Source organism: Mustela erminea, chromosome 1 (assembly GCF_009829155.1).
Source record: "Mustela erminea isolate mMusErm1 chromosome 1, mMusErm1.Pri, whole genome shotgun sequence".
NCBI lineage: Eukaryota > Metazoa > Chordata > Mammalia > Carnivora > Mustelidae > Mustela > Mustela erminea.
Window position 1 is genome coordinate 117205087 of NC_045614.1, and position 21556 is coordinate 117226642.

General features: G+C 36.7%; 1 long non-coding RNA gene and 1 pseudogene across 1 annotated transcript in view; one reads left to right on the forward strand and one right to left on the reverse strand.

The window, feature by feature from the left end:
• The window catches only part of LOC116588678, a 70589-nt gene extending 49242 nt beyond the window's left edge, over positions 1-21347 (forward strand). The window contains exon 3 of the long non-coding RNA XR_004285044.1: positions 21015-21347. This is a non-coding gene — a long non-coding RNA (uncharacterized LOC116588678). The remainder of the gene's footprint in view (positions 1-21014) is intronic.
• On the reverse strand, positions 5630-6026 carry LOC116588664 (annotated as a pseudogene).
• Positions 21348-21556: the final 209 nt, after the last annotated feature.

Sequence of the window (21556 nt, forward strand, 5' to 3'; positions counted from 1 at the left end):
TGATTGATTTGTGTATGTTGAACCAACCTTGCAGCCCAGGAATAAGTCTCACTTGGTCGTGGTGAATAATCCTTCTAATGTACTGTTGGATCCTATTGGCTGGTATTTTGGTGAGGATTTTTACATCTGTGTTTATCAAGGATATTGGTCTGTAATTCTTCTTGATAGGTTCTTTGTCTGGTGTTGATGCTGGCCTCATAAAATGAGTTTGGAAGTTTTCCTTCCACTTCTATTTTTTTGGAACAGTTTCATGAGAATAGGAATTAATTTTTCTTTCAGTGTTTGGTAAAATTCCCCTGGGAAGCCGTCTGTCCCTGGGCTCTTGTTTGTTGGGAGATTTTTGATGACTGCTTTAATCTCCTTACTGGTTATGGGTCCGTTCTGGTTTTCTATTTCATTCCAGTTCAGTTGTGGTAGTTTATATGTCTCTAGGAATGCATCCACTTCTTCCAGATTGTCAAATTTGCTGGTGTATAGGTGCTCATAATATGTTCTTATAACTGTTTGTATTTCTTTGGTGTTGGTCGTGACCTCTCCTCTTTCATTCATGATTTATTTATTTGGGTCCTTTGTTCTTTTTGATAAATATGGCCAAGGTTTTATCAATCTTATTAATTCTTTCAAAGCATCAGCTCCTAGTTTTGTTGATCTGTTCCACTGTTCTTTTGGTTTCTATTTCTTTGATTTCTGCTGTGATCTTTATGATTTCTCTTCTCCTGCTGGGTTTAGGCTTTTTTTGCTGTTCTTTCTCCAGCTCCTTTAAGTGTAGGGTTAGGATGTGTACTTGAGACCTTTCTTGTTTCTTGAGAAAGGCTTGTATTGCTATGTATTGCTATTTACTCATAGGACTGCCTTTGCTGCATCCCGAAGATTTTGACCAGTTGTGTTTTCATTATCATTTGTTTCCATGAATTTTTAAAATTCTTTAATTTCCTGGTTGACCCGTTCATTCTTTAGTATGATGCTCTTTAGCCTCCACATATTTGAGCTCTTTCCAACTTTCCTTTTGTGATTGCGTTCTAGCTTTAGAGCATTGTGGTCTGAAAATATGCAAGGGATGGTCCCAATCTTTTAGTACCGGTTGAGACCTGAACTGTGACCCAGGATATGCTCTATTCTGGAGAATATTCTATGTGTACTAGGGAGGAATATGTATTCTGTTGTTTGGGTTGGAATATTCTGAATATATCTGTGATGTCCATCTGGTCCAGTATGCCATTTAAGGCCTTTGTTTCTTTGTTGATCTTTTGCTTTGATGATCTGTCCATTTCAGTGAGGGGAGTGTTAAACTTCCCTACTCTAATTGAATTATTGTCATTTTGTTCCCTTGATTTGTTATCAATTGGTTTATATAATTGGCTGCTCCCATGTTAAGGGCATAGATATTTAAAATTGTTAGCTCTTCTTGTTCGACAGACCATTTAAGTATGACATAGTGTCCTCCTTCATCTCTTATTGTAGTCTTTGGCTTAAAATCTAATTTATCTGATATAAGGATTGCCACCCCAGCTTTCTTTTGATGTTCGTTAGCATGGTGAACTATTTTCCACCCACTCAATTTAAATCTGGAGGTGTCTTTGGGTTTAAAATCACCTCCAGCCTGGAGGAGCTGAGAGCTCAGAGTCCCATTCCTCAGGGTGCCCTAAGAGAAAAGCAGTCAATCCCTCCCATCTCCCTGGTCTCTGGCTACACTCTGTGCTCACCTGGCCTGTGACTGAACATTTCTATCTCTGGTGCACAGCCCTGTTTGGAGTCTCCAAACCCAGCAGATTCCTGTTGCATTGCTCCTCCCAGAGGAGGTAGGGGAAGTCTCAGATCAGGATTACCTTAAACTGTCATCCAAGGCACAGTCGGGCCACTGCTCTGGGAGCAGGTACGCCACAAGAGGCAGATCCAAGGAGACTCCTCTTAAAATCTTAAAATCTGGAATGTGATACCCCCAGCTTTGTTATTCTTTCTCAGGATTGCTTTGGCTATTCAGAGTCTTTTGTTCCATACAAATTTTAGGATTGTTTGTTCTAGTTTTGTGAAAAATGCTGTTGGTATTTTGATAGGTATTTTATTGAATCTTGCTTTAGGTTGTCATTTTAATGGTATTTAAATGGTATTTGTTCTTCCAGTCCATGAGCTGGTAATCTTTTCATTTTTATTCAGTTTCTTCATGAGTGTATGATTTTATATTTTTAGAGTGTAGGTCTTTCACTCCCTTGATAAAATTTATTCCTAGATTTAAAAAATTTTGTTTTAAATTTCTTTTCAGTGTACCAGAATTCATTGTTTACACACCACACCCAGTGCTCCATGCAAAATGTGCCTCCATAATACCCACCACCAGGCTCACCCAACTCCCCCTGCCCCCGCTGCCCCTTCAAAACCCTCAGATTGTTTTTCAGAGTCCATAGTCCCTCATGGTTTATCTTCCCCTCCAATTTCCCTCAACTCCCTTCTCCTCTCCATCTCCCCATGTCCTCCGTGTTATTTCTTATACTCCACAAATAAGTGAAACCATATGATAATTGACTCTCTCTGCTTGACTTACTTCACTGAGCATAATCTCTTCTAGTCCCGTCCATGTTGATACAAAAGTTGGGTATTCATCCTTTCTGATGGAGGCATAATACTCCATAGTGTATATGGACCACATCTTCCTTATCCATTTGTCCATTGAAGGACATCTTGGTTCTTTCCACAGTTTGGCGACTATGTCCATTGCTGCTATGAACATTGGCCCTTCTTTTCACTACATTTGTATCTTTGGGGTAAATACCCAGTAGTGCAATTGCAAGGTCGTAGGGAAGCTCTATTTTTAATTTCTTAAGGAATCTCCACACTGTTTTCCAAAGTGGCTGCACCAACTTGCATTCCCACCAAGAGTGTAATAGGATTCCCCTTTCTCCACATCCTCTCCAACACATGTTGTTTCCTGTCTTGTTAATTTTGGCCATGCTAACTGGTGTAAGGTGGTATCTCAATATGGTTTTGATTTGAATCTCCCTGATGGCTAGTGATGATGAACATTTTTTCATGTGTCTGATAGCCATTTGTATGTCTTCATTGGAGAAATGTCTGTTCATGTCTTCTGCCCATTTTTTGACATGATTATCTGTTTTTTGCATGTTGAGTTTGAGTTCTTTTTTTAAATTTTTTTTAAAAGATTTTATTTTATTTATTTGACAGACAGAAATCACAAGTAGGCAGAGAGACAGGCAGAGAGAGAGGAGGAAGCAGGCTCCCCGCCAAGCAGAGAGCCCGATGTGGGGCTTGATCCCAAGACCCTGGGATCATGACCTGAGCCGAAGGCAGAGGCTTTAACCCGCTGAGCCACCCAGGTGCACCCAAGAAGTTCTTTATAGATCCTGGATATCAGCCTTTTGTCTGTACTGTCATTTGCAAATATTTTCTCCCATTCTCTGGGTTGCCTCTTTGTTTTGTTGACTGTTTCCTTTGCTGTGCAGAAGCTTTTGATCTTGATGAAGTCCCCACAATTTATTTTCGCTTTTGTTTCCTTTGCCTTTGGAGATGTACCTTGAAAGAAGTTGCTGTGGCTGATATCGAAGAGGTTACTGCCTCTATTCTCCTCTATGATTCTGATGGATTTCTGCCTCATGTTGAGGTCTTTGATCCATTTTGAGTTTATCTTTGGGTATGGTGTAAGAGAATGATCGAGTTTTATTCTTCTACATATAGCTCTCTAATTTTCCCAGCACCCTTTATTGAAGAGGCTGTCTTTTTTCCACTGTATATTTTTTCCTTTTTGTTGAAGATTATTTGACCATAGAGTTGAGGGCCTATATCTGGGCTCTCTACTCTGTTCCACTGGTCTATGTGTCTGTTTTTATGCCAGTACCATGATGTCTTGGTGATCACAGCTTTGTAATAAAGCTTGAAATCAGGCAACGTGATGCTCCCAGTTTTGTTTTTGTTTTTCAACATTTCCTTACTAATTCAGGGTCTCCTCTGATTCCATACAAATTTTAGGATTGTTTGCTCCAGCTCCTTGAAAAATACCGGTGGAATTTTGATCAGAATGGCATTAAAAGTATAGTTTGCTCTAGGCAGTGTAGACATTTTAACTATGTTTATTCTTCTGATCCATGAGCATGGAATGGCCTTCCATCTTTTTTGTCTTCTTCGATTTCTTTCATGAGTGTTCTGTTGTTCCTTGAGTACAGATCCTTTACCTCTTTGGTTAGGTTTATTCCCAGGTGTCTTACGGTTCTTGGTGCTATAGTAAATGGAATCGATTCTCTAATTTCCCTTTCTGTGTTTTCATTGTTAGTGTATAAGATATTCCTAGATATTTTATTCTTTTTGGTGGCAGTTATAAATGGAATCTTAACTTTCTTAACTTTAATTTCTGCTACTTCATTATTAGTCTATAGAAATTCCACAGATTTCTGTATATTTTGTATCATGCAACTTTACTGAATTCATTTATCAGATCTAAAGTAAGCTGAATCTTTTGGGTTTTCTGTATGCAGTATCATGTCATCTGCAAATAGAGGGTTTTATTTCTTACCAGTTTAGATGCTTTTTCCTTTTTTCTCTTTTCTGGTCACTGCAGCTAGGACTTCCAGTACTATGTTGAATAAAAGTGGTGAGAGTGGACATCCTTTTCTTTTTCCTGATCTTATATTAAAAAGCTTTAATTTTTTTTTTTTAAACCTTTGGGTGGCACTGGTTCTGGCTGGGGCTGCCTGCTTGGTGTAGCAGAGCAGGAGTCAATTTGGAGACAGAAGCCTACCAAAGCAGGTAAATTTGACAGGTTTGGACTTCAGGGGAGTGCCAGGATGAGGCATGAAGTGCTAGCAAAGAAGATGGAGAGCGTTAGCACTCATTTCCAGATGTTTCCGGCCATTTAGGTTGGAGAGTAGGGTGGTAAGGAGAAGAGAAATGGTGCCTGTGAACACTTCTGTTCGCAGAGAAATGTCTTGCAGATCCCTTTCCCTTCTGCACATGTTCTATGATTATTCAGAAATCTCCTTCACATATACCCCAGGTAATTTTAAAACTACTGCTTCTTTGCTGTGTCTGGGCCAAGTTATTTAGTATACTGGCTCTTTAAGGACGGGAACTCAGTTTCCTATTGCCCTCATGCTTTCTAGGAGTTGAGTTCCACTGGTTTTCAAACCAGGTGTTATGGAGATTGTCTTCCCAGTAGGGGTGCCCTGTGTCAGGGGTGCCTTAGCACTTCTCCATGCTTGTGATGTCCCTTCCATTTGTCATTGGTCATACGGTGGGGGGGGGTGGTTTCATTCCCAACTGGGTCTCTCCCCCTCCTGTCCTTTAACATGTGCCCTTTTCTCTATGGGTAACTGTGGAAAGTCTGTTCTGCCAGTCATCAGATTGTTTTCAGAGTTAGTTGCATAGATGTAGCCTTAATCTTTGTGTGTCTGTGAAACAAGGTGAGCTCAGGATCCTCCTATTCTACCATTTTCTCAAAACTCCAGTGTCCCATTTTTAATGTATAATTTTATATTTCTTCTGGATTTCTTTCTTTTTGATATTGAATTAAAGTGTATTCAATAGCTGTTTTTTTTCATTATATTGTTTTTATATATAAAAAAGCCTTTTTATATAGTTTTATGGTTTTATTAACAGAAGTACAGTATACACATAAGCTCTCTGTCTATTCATTTTCTTCACTGTGCAGCCTGGCATTGGGATTTGTGACTCTGATGGCCAGCTGGGCTGCTGTTTCCACAGTGGTTTTGTGATTCTTGGAGGAGACATTGTGAGCAATCTCTGCATGGCAAGATTTGTTGCACATCAGGAGCACTTTAACCTCCTTGATGTTGTGGACTATGAGCTTCAAGAAGCCACTGGGTAGCATGTGCTTTGTTTTCTTATTGCTCCTCTAACCAATGTTGGGCATCAAGATCTGGCCCTTGAATCTTCTTGTCAGTGTCTCTGGGTTTCCACCAGTTGTGCCTAATTTTGACATATCGGGATGGCTGGTTCCTGTTGAACTTCTTGGTCCTCTTTTTAGTGATCTCAGGCTTCATGAGAGGTCTGAGGGTAGCCATGATGCTGAGTAGAAAATGGCTGTCGCCTCCACAGGCATCACTGAGGAAGAGACAAAGAAGCCTTTATTTATTTATTTTTAAGATTTTATTTATTTATTTGAGAGAGAGATGGAGAACATGAGCAAAAGCAGAGGGAGAAGCAGACTCCCTGCTGAGCATGGAGCCTGATGTGGGGCTCAATGCGGGGCTCCATCCCAGGCTCCTGAGATCATGACCTGAGCTGAAGTGAAGGCAAATGCTTAATGGACTGAGCCGCCCAGGTACCTCAAAGCCTTTAATTTTTAATTCTACTTTGAACAAATGGCACTGGTGAATATCAGGATTACATCAGAGAAGGTTAGTTGCCCATTAAGAGGTCTTTATTTTGATGCATTCATACTGATTTATGTCAGGCTGTCCTTGAAGGAAAAGAAACTTGAGCATATATTAGGTTGCATGATAAGCAAATGCTGATATTTGACTTTTTTTGACTTACAAAACTGACAGTTTCACATAGTTCAACTTAATTCATCTGAGTTGTATTCCTGCCTCAGGGTAGAACTATTTCAACCAGGTTCATACAGATTGATACATAGGGCAGAGTACTATTTTCACAACTTGTAATGGCCACCATAACTGCCATGGGAAATAGCTACTGGCACATTCTGGCCAGAGTGACAGTTCCACCCTATATAGGTGGATCTGCACAAGAAGTGAAATGATAAGCCAGTTCCTAGCAAAGCTGCACCCTATATTCCATCAAAGCGTGTATCTCTCTCTCTTTCTCTTTTTTTAAACATTTTATGTATTTATTTGAGAGAGGAATGGGTGAGAGAGAGCACACAAGTGGGAGGAGGGGCAGAGGGAGAGGGAGAAGCAGACTCCCCACCGAGCAGGAGCTCAGCATAGGGCTTGAGCCTGGGACTCTAGGATCATGACCTAAGCCAAAGGTAGATGCTTAACTGACTGAGCCACCAAGTGCCCCTCTATATCTCTTTTTTTTTAAATTTTTTAAAAATTTATTTATTTTCAGCATAACAGTATCATTATTTTTGCACCACACCCAGTGCTCCATGCAATCCGTGTCCTCTATAATACCCACCACCTGGTACCCCGACCTCCCACCCCCCCCGCCACTTCAAACCCCTCACATTGTTTTTCGGAGTCCATAGTCTCTCTTGAAGGAAAAAAAAGATTGTTAAAAAATACCCTTAAAATATGTCCAAGATTTATGTAACAATGTCCAAGACTTATGTAACAATGAAACAAAAAACCTAAAAATCAAATACAAACAAAAGTATAAAACCAATTTAAATGAATCACATTGATTTACTATGACGGTTTTTTTCCCTCTAAATCATGAATTGCAATGTTGATATGGTGCTGATTTCAACAGTGAAGAGTCTCATGAGTCTGCATGAGTAACTATCCATATGCATGTGATCACTTGGTTTTCTCAACATTCATCTCTACTGCAAAACCTCCATTTGTACAGCAAAGAGTGATCCATTTGGTTTTTCCCTTCGTGTGGATGTGGCCAACTTTGCTCTTTTGGATAGAAGTTTGACATTTTTACAATTAAAAGTACATTTCACAGTTAAAAGGTACTCTTTGGTGCCAGAGCTCTTTGTTTCTATAAACCCTTATTGAGGTTCAGAAGGTAGCTCTTGGTATATGTGGTGATCTTCTTTTTTTAAAGATTTTATTTATTTATTTGAGGGGGGGTGAAGGGGGGCAGAGAGAGAGAATCCCAAGCATACTCCATACTGAGATCATGACCTGAGCTGAAGGCCAACATTAACTTAGGGATTGATCTCACAATCCTGAGAATATGACCTGAGCTGAAATCAAGAGTTGAATGATTAACTGATTGAGTCACCCAGGCACCCCTATGTGGGGATCTTCTGTTAGATTTCATACCTTGTGGGAGCACTATGCCTTATCTATAACATTTTGCTAATACTAATATTAATTAATACTAGTACTAATGCTATAATATATATAATATATAGTATATACTGATTTTTAATACTCTATTATAGAGTTATTTAGTAAGCAAAATGGCTAGAAAAGGGTTTTTAGTTACTATTATTTTAATAATAAATATCTACTTGAATATAAGTTCCATCTATGCATTAAATATTGGTTGGGATTGTATCCCTCTGCTTTTCCTTTCTATAGACATTTTTTTTCTGTCAACTATCATTAGATTAGAAAAACATTACCAAGTTTCCCTCCAAACCTTCCATCTCCTAATTGCTGATGAAGGATGATGGACTTCAGTATTTATGGATGTGAAAAAGTTAAGTAATGACTCAGAAATTTAGTAACTGTACAGGGATTTTAATATCAATTTTGCCATCTACATTGCCAACATATCACTTTATTATTTTAGGAAGAATAAAGAACAGCAAACAAATCTTTTTAAAAGAAGTCTAAATTATATCAATCTCCTTGTAGTAGGTTTGTTTGCTTTTTTTTTTTTAAGAAAATGTGTCCAAACTCAATTACATTCTTCTTTCGATTTATAGTTGGTGAGTAGACAAAGGGCACTTGGTCTAAATGTTACCTGTTCATAAGTATAAGGTAAAGAGTTAATACCTTTAAATAATTTCTGAGGGGTACTCCTCTTACATTAATTATTCAATAAATTACTGATAAATTACTGATGAACTTAAGAAATTGCAAGAAAAAAGTAATCTAAGATGTAATTGATATACAATTAGTTAATTTGGATGTTTGTAATGTATCCTTATGTTGTTATTGTAAGCTTTTAGTGACTGAAACATAGGAGACAAAAAAGTCAGAGAACATGAAATTATGTTTCTTTTTAATTCATTCATTAGTTTATGTAACAAACATTAATTGAGCATTTGGCCCTTGACCTAGATACCAGGAATGGACAACTCAGTGGCTTTGCATACATTATTTCTTCCTCTAAGAATGCCTTTCTACTAGTTCTCCATCTGCAAAACTACTCATTCTTCCAGATTCAGTGAAAAGAATATTCCCTGTACACAGATAATAATTAGTTGGTCAAGCTTCTGTGCTTTGATATATTACTTGTTTATTGTATATTATTTGTATACATATTATATATATAATATATGTATACATATATTATGTATACACATAATATACATACCAATTCAATATATCTACCAACTCAAGTGTAAACTCTTCAAGGACTTGTTCCACTATTAAATTTTTAGTATCTTTCCTTTTGCATTTTAAGGTACATTGTTTTCCTGTATAAAATTGTGGTAATCTTTAAGGTCTCCTTCTTTAAATGTTATGTGAGTAGCACTTATTTATGTGGTAAATATTCTTTGATTTTTATTGGCAGTGTAATATCACATGCATGAGCCATAATTGATTGAGCCATTTGTCTACTTTTGGTTAATTAGGGTATTGTCAATTTTCTAGCTTTATAAATAATGCCGAAATCCTTGAAGATAAATACTTGTCCTTATCTTTGATTACTATTTAGAGTTAAACATTTCTACGAGTGATAATATTGAGTCATATGATATGAGCAGTGTCAAAATCCTCACCATAAATGGCCAAATGGGTCTCTAAAAAGTCCATTCTGTGAATAATATGTGAGAAGCTTATTTTACCTTACCCACCCTTACCAACCTTAGACATATCATTTCAAAAACTTTCTCAATTTTGTATGCAATAAATAGCTCTTTATTTTGACTGATTTTATGTTCTTATATTATCTTCTGTTACAATTTGGGAGGAACATTAAGAGCCAGAGTTTAAGGGCAGTTGAAATAGAAAGTTGTATAAATCCAATGTGAGATATTCCCAACCACTTTGTAATGTCCAGGAGATGCCAGAGGATGGAAAGGCTGCTATTTGGCAAGTGGGGTCTATTACTCTAGTGGCATGGGGAAAAAACATTAGTCATGTTTAAGCTCCATGAGCAAATGTTAACTAGGGAGTCGTTCAAGTTAAAATGAATTTTATAAAATAAATTTTGAAATCTAAGATCATTATTTGTATAGAAACCCATTATTAACCAAAATTGGAAGAACAATTTCTCTTGTATTACAAATATGATAGAATATTACAGTTTGTTGGTGTGGCCATAGTTCAAAAGTTGGGGTCCCATGTTGGTCAAAGGGTTCTTTTCAGGAGCTGCCTGGGACTGTTCATCCCCTATATCCCATATGTTATCCATGTAACTCGGAGGTATCCATTATGGTGTCTTAGTCACATTTATTTATTTATTTATAAAAATATTGTGTTTATTTATTTGACAAGAGAGAGAGGAGAGAGGGAACATAAGCAGGGATGTGGGAGAGGAGAAGCAGACTCCCCACTGAGCAAGGAGCCCTACACAGGGCTCGATCCTAGGACCCTGGATCATGACCTGAGCTGAAAGCAGATGCTGACCTGAGTCACCCAGTCACCCCAGTCTTTGTTACATTTGGTACTGTTGTGTATTTTGATTTTCCTCATTTAGATTAGTGAATCTCTGGTATTATTTTGCTGCCTTCTCTCTGAACAGATCAAGGCTTTTACCCAAACATTGCATCTGTGATGTGGATAAGTTTACCTTTTTTTTTTTTTTTTTTTAAAGATTTTGTTTATTTGACAGACAGAGATCACAAGTAGGCAGAGAGGCAGGCAGAGAGAGACAGAGGAGGAAGCAGGCTCCTGGCTGAGCAGAGAGCCTAATGCGGCCTTGATCCCAGGACCCTGGGATCACAACCAGAGCTGAAAGGCAGAGGCTTTAACCCACTGTGCCACCCAGGTGCCCCGATAGTTTGCTTTTTGTTGCTATCTTATCACTTAACTATTTAACAGCATGATCCTTTGGGGCTACATATAGGGCTTTGAAATTTAATTTAATTACATTCATTTGGACATCCTGAAAAATCACTTCAGTGCTCAATCAGTTTTTTTCTCTTTAGGCCTCTCACCTTCATTTGTGTTTGGAGGAGGGATGAGTTGGCGGAGAAGTGAGAGGGAAGAGGAAGGAAACCATTTCTCTTTTAATCTTCATTTAAGGCTTTAAGATGAACATCAAAGAAAATAATTCCATATTGTAATCAAAATGAACTGATTCAGCTCATGGTAAAAAGTTGATTTGTAAAAGAAGTACATTTGAGTTTTAACTTCAAGGTAGGGTCAGAATTTTTATAGGGGTGATCATATATATATATATATATATATATATATATATATATATTTATGGTAGCTAGACTTGGGAAGTGTTTATTACAGACTTTGTATCATGGTTGTCAGATGTAATAAGTAGATAAAATCAGGGTCATCCACTGACATAATTAATATTTACTCTTACTATGCAGATGACAAAACTGAGGTAAAATTAAGTGCAGCTAATAAGAGACAGTATTAGGCTTAGAACTCAGGGCTCCCCATTCTAACAAGAGTACTCTTCCTGTGTCCAGATCAGTACTTTCCAAACTAATCTGCACATGAGTCATCTGAGGATTGTGCTAAACTGTGGGTTCTTATGTAGCAGGTCTGGGGCAGAGCTTGAGATTTTGCTTTTCTAACAGGCTCCCAGGGCATGCTGATGCTGCTTATTTACAAACTACACTTTGCGTGGCAAGGCCTTAAATTCTTCTCACTTGGAGAAATAAAAATGACCTTTTGTAATGAGAAGTGAAGACAGAACAATTAATACGCTTCCCGGCACATATTTAGTATTTTATTTCCTAGAAAATCATCATTGGTTTTTTGATGATTCTTGAAGATAGTGGTTTTGTATACACTTGGTGTGTAGTCTGATCCAGCAAATACACTTTAGAGTGTATCTGAAGTGGCAGATACTAGCAAGAAAATTAGTGCTTTTTAAGTGACTTAATTTTTTGAAATAATAGATTGAAAACAAATCCAAATTAGATAATGTGAAGTAATTATGACACAGAAAGCTTGGGTAAATCATGGGTAAAATCACTTTCTAAATCAGTTGTGTGGAAGATTTAATTGAAGAGAGTGACTATATCCCTTTCTCTTTTCTTTGTTAGGCTTTAAATAGACAATGAACAATACCAGCTGTAATCTAATTGAAGTCTGCAGTCCCCAGGTGTTCAGTTCAATAAACTGACTACTTTAAATTTAGTTTAATGATAGTCAAGACAGGATTTCACTGATAGTAGAAGTTATAGCAGGAAGTCCATTTCTGTCAAGAGTATTCTAAATTTTAGAATACATATTAGAGTTAGAAGTACTCTTAGAGATGAGGATATCATGTGCCCTAAGCTCCCCTTCCCAGTGTCAAGCACACACATTGAATCCAAAAGAGATTTAATGACTTGCTGAAGGTCAGTCAGCTTATTGGTAGCATAGTGTTTATTAGAAGCTTGGTCAGTGATCACAAAGTCAACTGCTGCCAAGGCCAGGTAAAAAACAGTTAAGTTATGTATTTTAACATAAAAGAGGGTGTTAGGGAATGTTGCATGCAGCTTACATGAAAGAGTCACTGAAACACAGATCTAGATGATTATTTATGTGTGAAAACGGGCTCAGTATAGCCAGATCATCTGATTTTTTTTTTTAAGAGAGTTTACTTCTGGCCAGGGGTGGGGTTAGGGAGGGGCAGAGAGAGAGAGGGAGAGAGAATCCCAAGCAGGTTCCATGCTCAGTGAGGAACTAGATGTGAGCTAAAATCGAGTTGTCTGCTTAACCGACTAAGCTACTTAGGTGCCCCTTGATCATTTGATTTTTAAATAAAAGCTGGTAATCCACATACTTTATGTAGAAAATCTCAATTTTGAAATGCTGACAACAAAGAAAAACAAAAACTGTGAATCAGACAAAACACATTTACAAGGCAGATTTGGCCCAAGGGGCTGCACTTTTACGATCTCTGATCCAAGCTTTTTTTTCCTCCCAATTTAGGGCATCTCTACCCATGATTGCTAAAAGCTCTCTGAAGTTTCCTTAGTGGGGAGGTCAGGTGGTTGGGTTCTGTTCCTTCCAATACCCTGTCAGTAAGGTCTCAACATGAAGATCATTTGGAAAGAAGGGCTCCAAATAATGATGAACAAAAACAATATCCTTCCCACTGTCCTTGAAGCAAAAGCATTTTAATTTATAAGGCTAGTGAGGAAAAGTGAAATTGTAAAATAAAGGAGGAATTCCTGCTTCAAGGGGAGCTATCCTGACTGGGCATTGGTCAAGTTTTCCCAATAACAATGCATAAAAATCAGCTAATTTTGGTACTGGTTATTGTTGAATATGCCTATGAAATATATGCATATACATATATGTATGTATGTGTATAAGAGAGAGAGGACACTCTAATTAGAGAACTACCACTTTTTTTTTCTTTCCTTTCCTCATTGTGTGGAAAGAGAACTAAGGCCAGTCATAAAGAAATGATGAACTATTGGAATACTGCTGTGAGATGGAAGTGAGGGGTATAAGATGGAAGTGGGGGTATAAATAAGATGAGGGAGGTTATCAGTCTGATCAACTTTGGTATTCATTCATGGTCTCAATTATTTGTGAACCTCCTAAAAGGTCAATATCATAATGTATAGTTGTTTTTCCAAGACACAAATTTTAATTGCACAGTCAGTGGTTACTTTGGAGAAGAAGGACACTGCTGTGGTATGTGAGCTTAGAATACCATTCAGTATTTGCAAAGATTAAAAAATTTAATACAGATAAAGTGTACCTGGCATAGAGAAAATGTTTAATCAGTGGTAGCTGGTATTATTATTTCTTTATGTGTTTTTTTTTTAAAGATTTTATTTATTTATTTGACACTCAGAGATCACAAGTAGACAGAGAGGCAGGCAGAGAGAGAGGAGGAAGCAGGCTCCCCGCTGAGCAGAGAGCACAATGCAAGGCTTGATACCAGGACCCTGGGATCATGACCTGAGCCGAAGGCAGAGGCTTTAACCCACTGAGCCACTCAGGCACCCCCTTTATGTGGTTTTTATGTTTTCTTTTTATTATTGTCCTTATAATGAGTCTTATAAAATTATACATTAGTGCAAGTTATAGGGAGAATTATTTTCTGGCATAGTATTCCAAATTGGAGATTGTCCAAGATACCAAGACCTATACCTTGTAGATATCAAGGGTTTAGTCTGTTTGTCTCTGGGATCTCAAGGAGAGTTGACAATGTTAGCCCAGTATATAAACAGACCAACTTGGGTGGTAATTAAGGTTCTTATTTTTGAGAGGTAGGATTTAAGTTGAAGAAGTTGAAGTTAAATATCTCAGCCTCTTTTGAGGATGGGGATGATGGAAATGAATTTCAGTCTCTCTGGAGGGAAACAACCAGATGCTAGCCCAGAGGAAAAAGGCTCAGAGCTCAAGGTTGCTTCAGCACAGCAGTTTGAAGGTGACTAGAAGCTTTGTTAGTCCTTTGAGACTCATGGTTTTTGGCTAAGTGATTTTAGCCCAAAATGAAATGATTTTAGCCCATTATCATTTTAGATAATGAAAAGTCCTTCCTTTTCATTATCAGCTGTAGATTTTAAGGATTATGTCTGACCAATGATAATGTAATTATGAATTTGCTATTGATTTTTTTCCACAAAAAACTTATTTTCATTGGATTTAACTTTGGGTTAATGCTAATATAAAAGTCATGCTTACATTTTGGTCTAATGAATGTAGAATAAGAAAAATTTATATTGGTTCTGAACAGTCCAAAGTATGGAATTTAATTTAATTTAATTTAATTCTAATAGGGAACATAAAGAAGTGAACATCTTAGTGCTTATTAGATTATAGCTTTTTATAATTAAGTGAAAATTAGTAAAGGGTATATAAAGATAAGACCTGATCTTTTTCCTCTAAGGATACAGTTTAAAAAATTAAATGAAAAAATGCTTATACAAAATTATGTTGGGAATTTATCCTTTTCTGTTTAGCTATTTACCTTTTGCATTTTTCAGGAATAGAATTTACTTAACAAAGTATTTTTTTCTTTAACATAACTATACTTTAATCTTCTTTGTGGATTACAAACTGGTATAGTAGCAAGGGATTTGGAACCAAACTTTGGAGGCTTTTTACATCTATTTTGAAAAATCACCTTTATTAAGTTACAATTAAAATTACATACAATTCATCAATTTAAAGTGTACAATTCAGTGGATTTTTTTTTTAAGCAACTTTGCAGGGTTACTCCATCATAACAATAATCTACTTTTAGAACATTTTGTTACCCCTGCTAAAAGAAACCCTGTACCTAGGGGTGTGTGAGTGGCATGGTGTGTTGAGCTTCTGACTCTGGGTTTTGGCTCAGGGATGGTAGGATCTACACCAGCATTGAGTTGGACTCTGCATTTAATGTGGCATCTGCTGAGGTTTCTATCTCCCTCTTCCTCGCCCCTTCTGGCCTCTCTCTGCCACCTCACTCCCATGCTCTGGCTTGTGAGTGTGCATATGATCGCTCTCTCTCCAAAATAAATAAATAAATCTTAAAAAAAAAAAAAAAAGGAAACCCTGTACCCATTAGCAGTCATTCCCCATTTTTTCCAACCCCTCAACACTAGACTGCGATCATTAATCTGTCTTTTCCATAGATTTGCCTATTCTGGTCATTTCATATAAATGACTTCTTGCATTTAGTATTATATTTCAAGATTCATTCTTATAGCATATATCAGAGCTTCATTTTATTTAATTGCTGAATAATATTCCATTTATTTCTTCATTTCACTGTCCTTATAATAAGTCTTATGAAATTATAGATTGCCACATATATACATACACATATACAATATGTCACATTTTTTTAATTTACACTCAATGGGCATTTGGGTTGTTTTACTTTATAGGTATTGTGAATAACGTTGCTATGAACATATGTGTGTAAGTTTTGGTGTGAACATATGTTTTCATTACTATTGGGTCTAGGACTAAAGTTCTTGGCTCAAATGCTACTTTAATATTTAAGTTTTAGAGCAAGTACCAAACTGTTCTCCATAGTGGCTGCACCAACAATATATGAGAGTCCTAATTTTACCTTCACATCAGTAATGTATGAGAGTTCTAATTTCTCTAGTACTTTCAAAACTTGTTATTTTCCATCTTATTTTTTTATTAGTGTAGCTACTGACTATAAAATATCTCATTGTGCCTTAATATGTATTTATTTAATGACTAATGATGTTCAATATATTTTCATGTGTTTATTTTCTACTTGTATATTTACTGTGGAGAAAAGTCTATTTAAATCCTTTATTCATTTTAATAATTGGGTTAATTTGTCTTATTGTTGAGTTATAAGAGTTCTTTTAGGTCTTATGAGCATTTGCTAAAAATAATGTTTGAAAATTACTTAGTACACAGAAGTCCTTGAATAGATATTTGATCTCTTTTCTCATAGTTCTTTTGATTTTTTTAAAGATTTTATTTATTTATTTGACAGAGAGAGAGAGATCACAGGTAGGCAGAAACGCAGGCAGAGGCGGAGGGGGAAGCAGGCTCCCTGCTAAGCAGAGAGCCTGATGCAGGGCTCGATCCCAGGACCCTGAGATCAGGATCTGAGCCAAAGGCAGAGTCTTAAGCCCCTGAGTCCCCCAGACACCCCTTGATTTGGTTTTAATGTGCCTTTTTCTAAAGTTCATTGATGATTATGTATTTAATATTTTGTTAACTATAGTTTATTTTGTCAAGAGCCTTTAGCCATATACCTATGCCATATACCTAAACCTATACCTATATCTGTATAATCTATATCTATATCTATCTGTAGAGGCTTCAGAGTACTTAGTAGTTTCTCAGACAAAAAAGATGCTTAATCAGTCAGATACCTAATGTTTATTTCATCTAGATTCAACAAATTATTGAGTGCCTATTTTTTTCATCATTTTGTTAGAGATAGTCTTGCTAACAGACTGTTTCCCTTGCTGGCTGTGATGAAAGAAGCTGCCATATTGAGAGCTTCCCTGTGGAGAGACCCATATGGCAAGGAACTGAGTGCAGCCTTTAGCTTATAGCCAGCCAGAAACTGAAGAACTCAATCTGAGAAACTGAATTCTTATAGTTATCATGTTAGCTTGGCATCAAATCCTTCCCAGTCAAATCTTCAGATGAGACCTCAACCCTGGCCAACACTTTGATTGTAGCCTCCTGAGAGACCTGAAGCAGAGGACTCAGATAATCTGTCCCCAAATTTCTGACCCACAGAAATCCATAGAGATAATAAATGTATGTTGTTTTAATTGCTAAATTTGTAGTCATTTGTAGATAGCTAATAGGTAATTAATAGATAATTATAAACACATTAATTTATTTCTTTTTCCCATTTCCCTAGCTCAGGGTTTGTCAACTTTGACATTGTTGACATTTTGGCCCAGAAAATTCCTTTTTGTAGGGCATCCTGTGCATTATAGGATGTTCAGCAGGCCCACTGTCTTCTATCCACTATATGCCAGTAGCACCCTCCAGTTCAAGAAACAAAAATGTCTCCAGACATTATTCAATATTGTCTCATGGAATACCCCCTTCTCCATATTGAGAACCATTGTTCTCTCTGTTTGGAACATATTTACCCATTATTGTTGCTTGATGATATGTTATAACACAGTTCAAATGCTATGTCTCCTGACCTTGAGCAAGGAAGATTATACAGACACATTATTTTTACTGGATACTCCTCTTCAAATTCCTTCTGCACCTATTATAATGAGGTTGTATAGTACATGGTATAATATTTGAGGAGGATGTCATTATTATTATCTTTTTTATTATGTAAAAGATTGTGTAGGGGTATAAATACTTTCTGTTACCCAAGATTTAAAGAATATTGATTTGAAATTATGATATATGATCTCAAATAATCAGATTTATGTAGACATTGATTTAAGTTGTCAAAACTAGTAGGAAAGGGGAAAACAAGTATTTGCCATTGGATAAAACTTTTCATAAAATTATGATAAATTTTAAAATATAATCATTGTCAAAAATAATCAAACTTGTCTTTCTGTATTTACTAATAACTCCCTACATGTGGACTCCGTAAGACATTTTGGCTTTGATATCAAAGCAGCAACATAACTCAATTTCATATATAATTCATTTTGTTTTTGAACTATGCCTTCATAAGCACATTTAATGCATAATTAAGCTAAATTTTATTTAGTTTATTTTATTCTACTTTTGAAGATCATCTACCCTGTCTCTGACTTGAATTTATGAATGCTTTAGTAATGCAATAATGAGACATTGGAGTAATTTTCTTAAATTAAAAAAGAGAGGGGGAATCTCCCATAGGAGAGGAAGCTGCAGTGTTCTTGGCTTTCTATGGAAGCTAAACTCCAGTAATCTTTTTATGAATTAAGATAAAACTATCACTTCCATTTTCTCTAACTTGGAAAATGATAAAGGTAAAAATTTTCTCTACTTGTTCTACCTGCAATTAAAAAAAAAAAGACCATAATTTGAGAAGAGTGTTCTTTTCAGGTCACTATTTATAGATTTTTATTGCCTTGAGGGTCAGACTTGATTGCTTTATTAACTGGAGTCTTATGTTGGTATTGTGGTTTTGATGTTTCAGCTAATTTTTTATAAGGCCAGAAACTTATCAGGTATAGAGCTTCAAGTTCACAGATAGGTTACAGATGGGGTATATCCCCTATTCATAATATAATGGTGTATAATATAAGGGCTCTAGGTTGCAAGTTCCAAAAAATGAAACTCAAAGTGGCATAAGCAAAATACAAAATTTAATACCTAATGTGACTAAAATGTCTAGGAAGTATGGCTGGCTTTCAAATACAGTTTGAACCTAAGGCTTAAATGATGTCATCAGTACTGTTTTTCTGCATTCATTAGCTCAGTTTGCTATTGTTTTCTACTATAACTAAGGGCTGAGTTTTTAAGAGCATGGTGGATGCTGAATTATATTGCTAGAAGAAGAGAAGGAGCGGTTCCCTGAAAAAGAGAAAGGGATTCAGGAATGTGGAGTGTTCTGTGCAGAAGATATGGGTATGGGACAGACTGAAAATAGATATTTACTTCAGAAGCCAAATTTTAAGCATGTGACCTGGTAACGCATCTGTAATCATAGGAAAAGGAGTTTGAATTTGAATTGTTAATTGCATCAGATTTTAATAGCTTTATTCATGCATCTCAGCAGTAGGAATATACATGCCAGGAAGACCAGATGTTCATCCTTCTCCTTGAGAAATGCTTATTTTACTTCTACCTATGTTTATTTCTACAGCATTAACTTATTTCTGCTTCAATTCTAAGTGGACACATTGTTTATGTTTCTTAATACAACTAACTGTTTCTTTAAGATTCTGCATATTTCTGATATATTTCATTATGTGTTGTTTTTGTTGTAGTTTAATTATCAGAGTGAAATTTCTGGGCAGCAAGCTAACAGTTGTCCTTTTTATCACCTAATCCATTCAGCATTTTAGTTTTGTCCATTTTTCTAAGGAAGCAAAAAATAATTTTAGCAGAGCAATTTCTTTTGCAAGCACATTCTTTTTTAAAAAATTTTATTTATTAAAGAGTGCATGTGTGGACAGGCAGGATGGGGGAGGGGCTTAGGGAGAGGGAGAAACAGACTCCATGCTGAGCATAGAGCCGATGTGGGGCTTGATCCCAGGATGCTGGGATCATGACCTGAGCTGAAAGTAGATGCTTACCCATCTTAGCCTCCCAGGCACCTGCAAGTAAATTCTTTTTTTTTTTTTTTTTTTTTAAAGATTTTATCTATTCATCTGACAGACAGAGATCACAAATAGGCAGAGAGAGAGGAGGAAGTAGGCTCCCTGCCGAGCAGAGAGCCCAGTGTGGAGCTTGATCCCAAGACCCCGGGATCATGACCCCAGCCAAGGGCAGAGGCTTTAACCCACTGAGCCACCCAGGCGCCCGAGCAAGTAAATTCTTAAGTACCAAATGTACCCTGGAGCGTTAACAAACCTGTTTTGTTCTGCACAAAGCATAGTTTGTCCATGTTTAAGGAAATTTAGAGGATTAGGAAGAAATCTATGAAATCATTTTAATTAATCTGCTTTTAATGCAGAAAGATATAATAGTTGTTGCTTGAGTATTTTTCACTTCATTTTTTCCTTTTACCTTCTTCCACCTTTCTCATCATGCTTGACCTCTTTAACCAAGATTTATGATATGGCGCCCTCAGGCTCATATTTATCTAACTCCAAAATCTGATTTTATCACGCATGTCTCCATCTCTTTCAGCCCTCATCAGGTAGTCGCTAATCCTATTTATTCCACCTCCTTTTCACTCCACAGCTTCAGGTCTTCACAGTTTCTCAGCTATGTATTATTCTCCGAACTGGTTTCTGCTTTCCGTTCCACCTCACTCTCCCAACTCTGGCCCCAGCCCCATCTCTGTCAAGGTTATCTTTCTGATATGCTGAATTGATTGTATAACCCTTTTTGGATGAATTCTCATAGACTTCAGGATATAGTTCAGATGGCACGGCTTGGCACATGAAGCTCTTTGTATTGTGGCATCTGACCTCTTACTCAGTTCAGTTTTCTGCCTTAGTGGCATCTGCATCCTTTGCTCTAGACAAATCAAATTTTGCACCTGCATCTTTTTTTCCAATGCAGATCACTTTTGTATATGGCTTTGTCTCTCCTCTTTCTCCTGCCTAGCTCAGTAACTCTTCTTCTTCCTTCAAAATTTGGTTCAGTCATGAACTTTTTTGTAATGGTTATCAAAATCATTGTGGCTGAATTTGATGCTCTTAATCTAACCTCCTCAACATAGTGCTTCACACTGATAAATAATTGTTAATTTACTTGCTTGTCCCGCATATGATAATGCAGTGACCTTGAGGGTAAGGTCTGAGTCTGGAGGAGTTTTAGGCCCGTAGGAGATACTCAATAAATATTTAATGACTGAATATGTGATTGTTAATTTAATGTGTCAGTTTGGCTATACTGAAGTTCCCAGTGTCTTGGTCAAATACTAGTCTAGATGTTGTTATGAAGGTATTTAGTAATGTGACTAATGTTTATAATCAATATAATCAGACTTTCAGTAAAATAGATTTCCTTCCATAATGTCCACAGGCCTCGTCCAATCAACTAAAGGTCTTAAGAGCAAGATTGGAAGTTTCTGGAGAAAAACATATTCTACCAAAGACTATAAGAGAAATCCTGCTCGAATTTCTAGTTTGCTGGCCTGCCCTACAAATGTCAGATTCAACACTGTAACTTTTAACTCCTGTCTGGGTCTCCAGCTGACCAGCCTGCCCTACTGATTTTGGACTTGCTAGTTCCCACAATCATGTGGTGGTTAAAATAAAGTTTATCCTATATATCTGTATTTATGTCTATATTATCTTGGATCTGTTTCTTTAGAGAACCCTGGCTGATACAGAATGTATTAATGAATTGAGGATGTTCTGTACCTATTTTATCCCAAGCATTTGGAGAAATACTATAAATAAGGAAATGAAAGAATACAATTTACCTGCATCTAAGTTGAATAAGGCTCTTACAGGAAACTTCTTAAATTTTATTAACTATATATGTAAAATTTTTAGTGGACTAAAGACCATGATACTTAAAAATTGCATCTTTATGGCAATTCATCAAGTCAAAACAGGGCC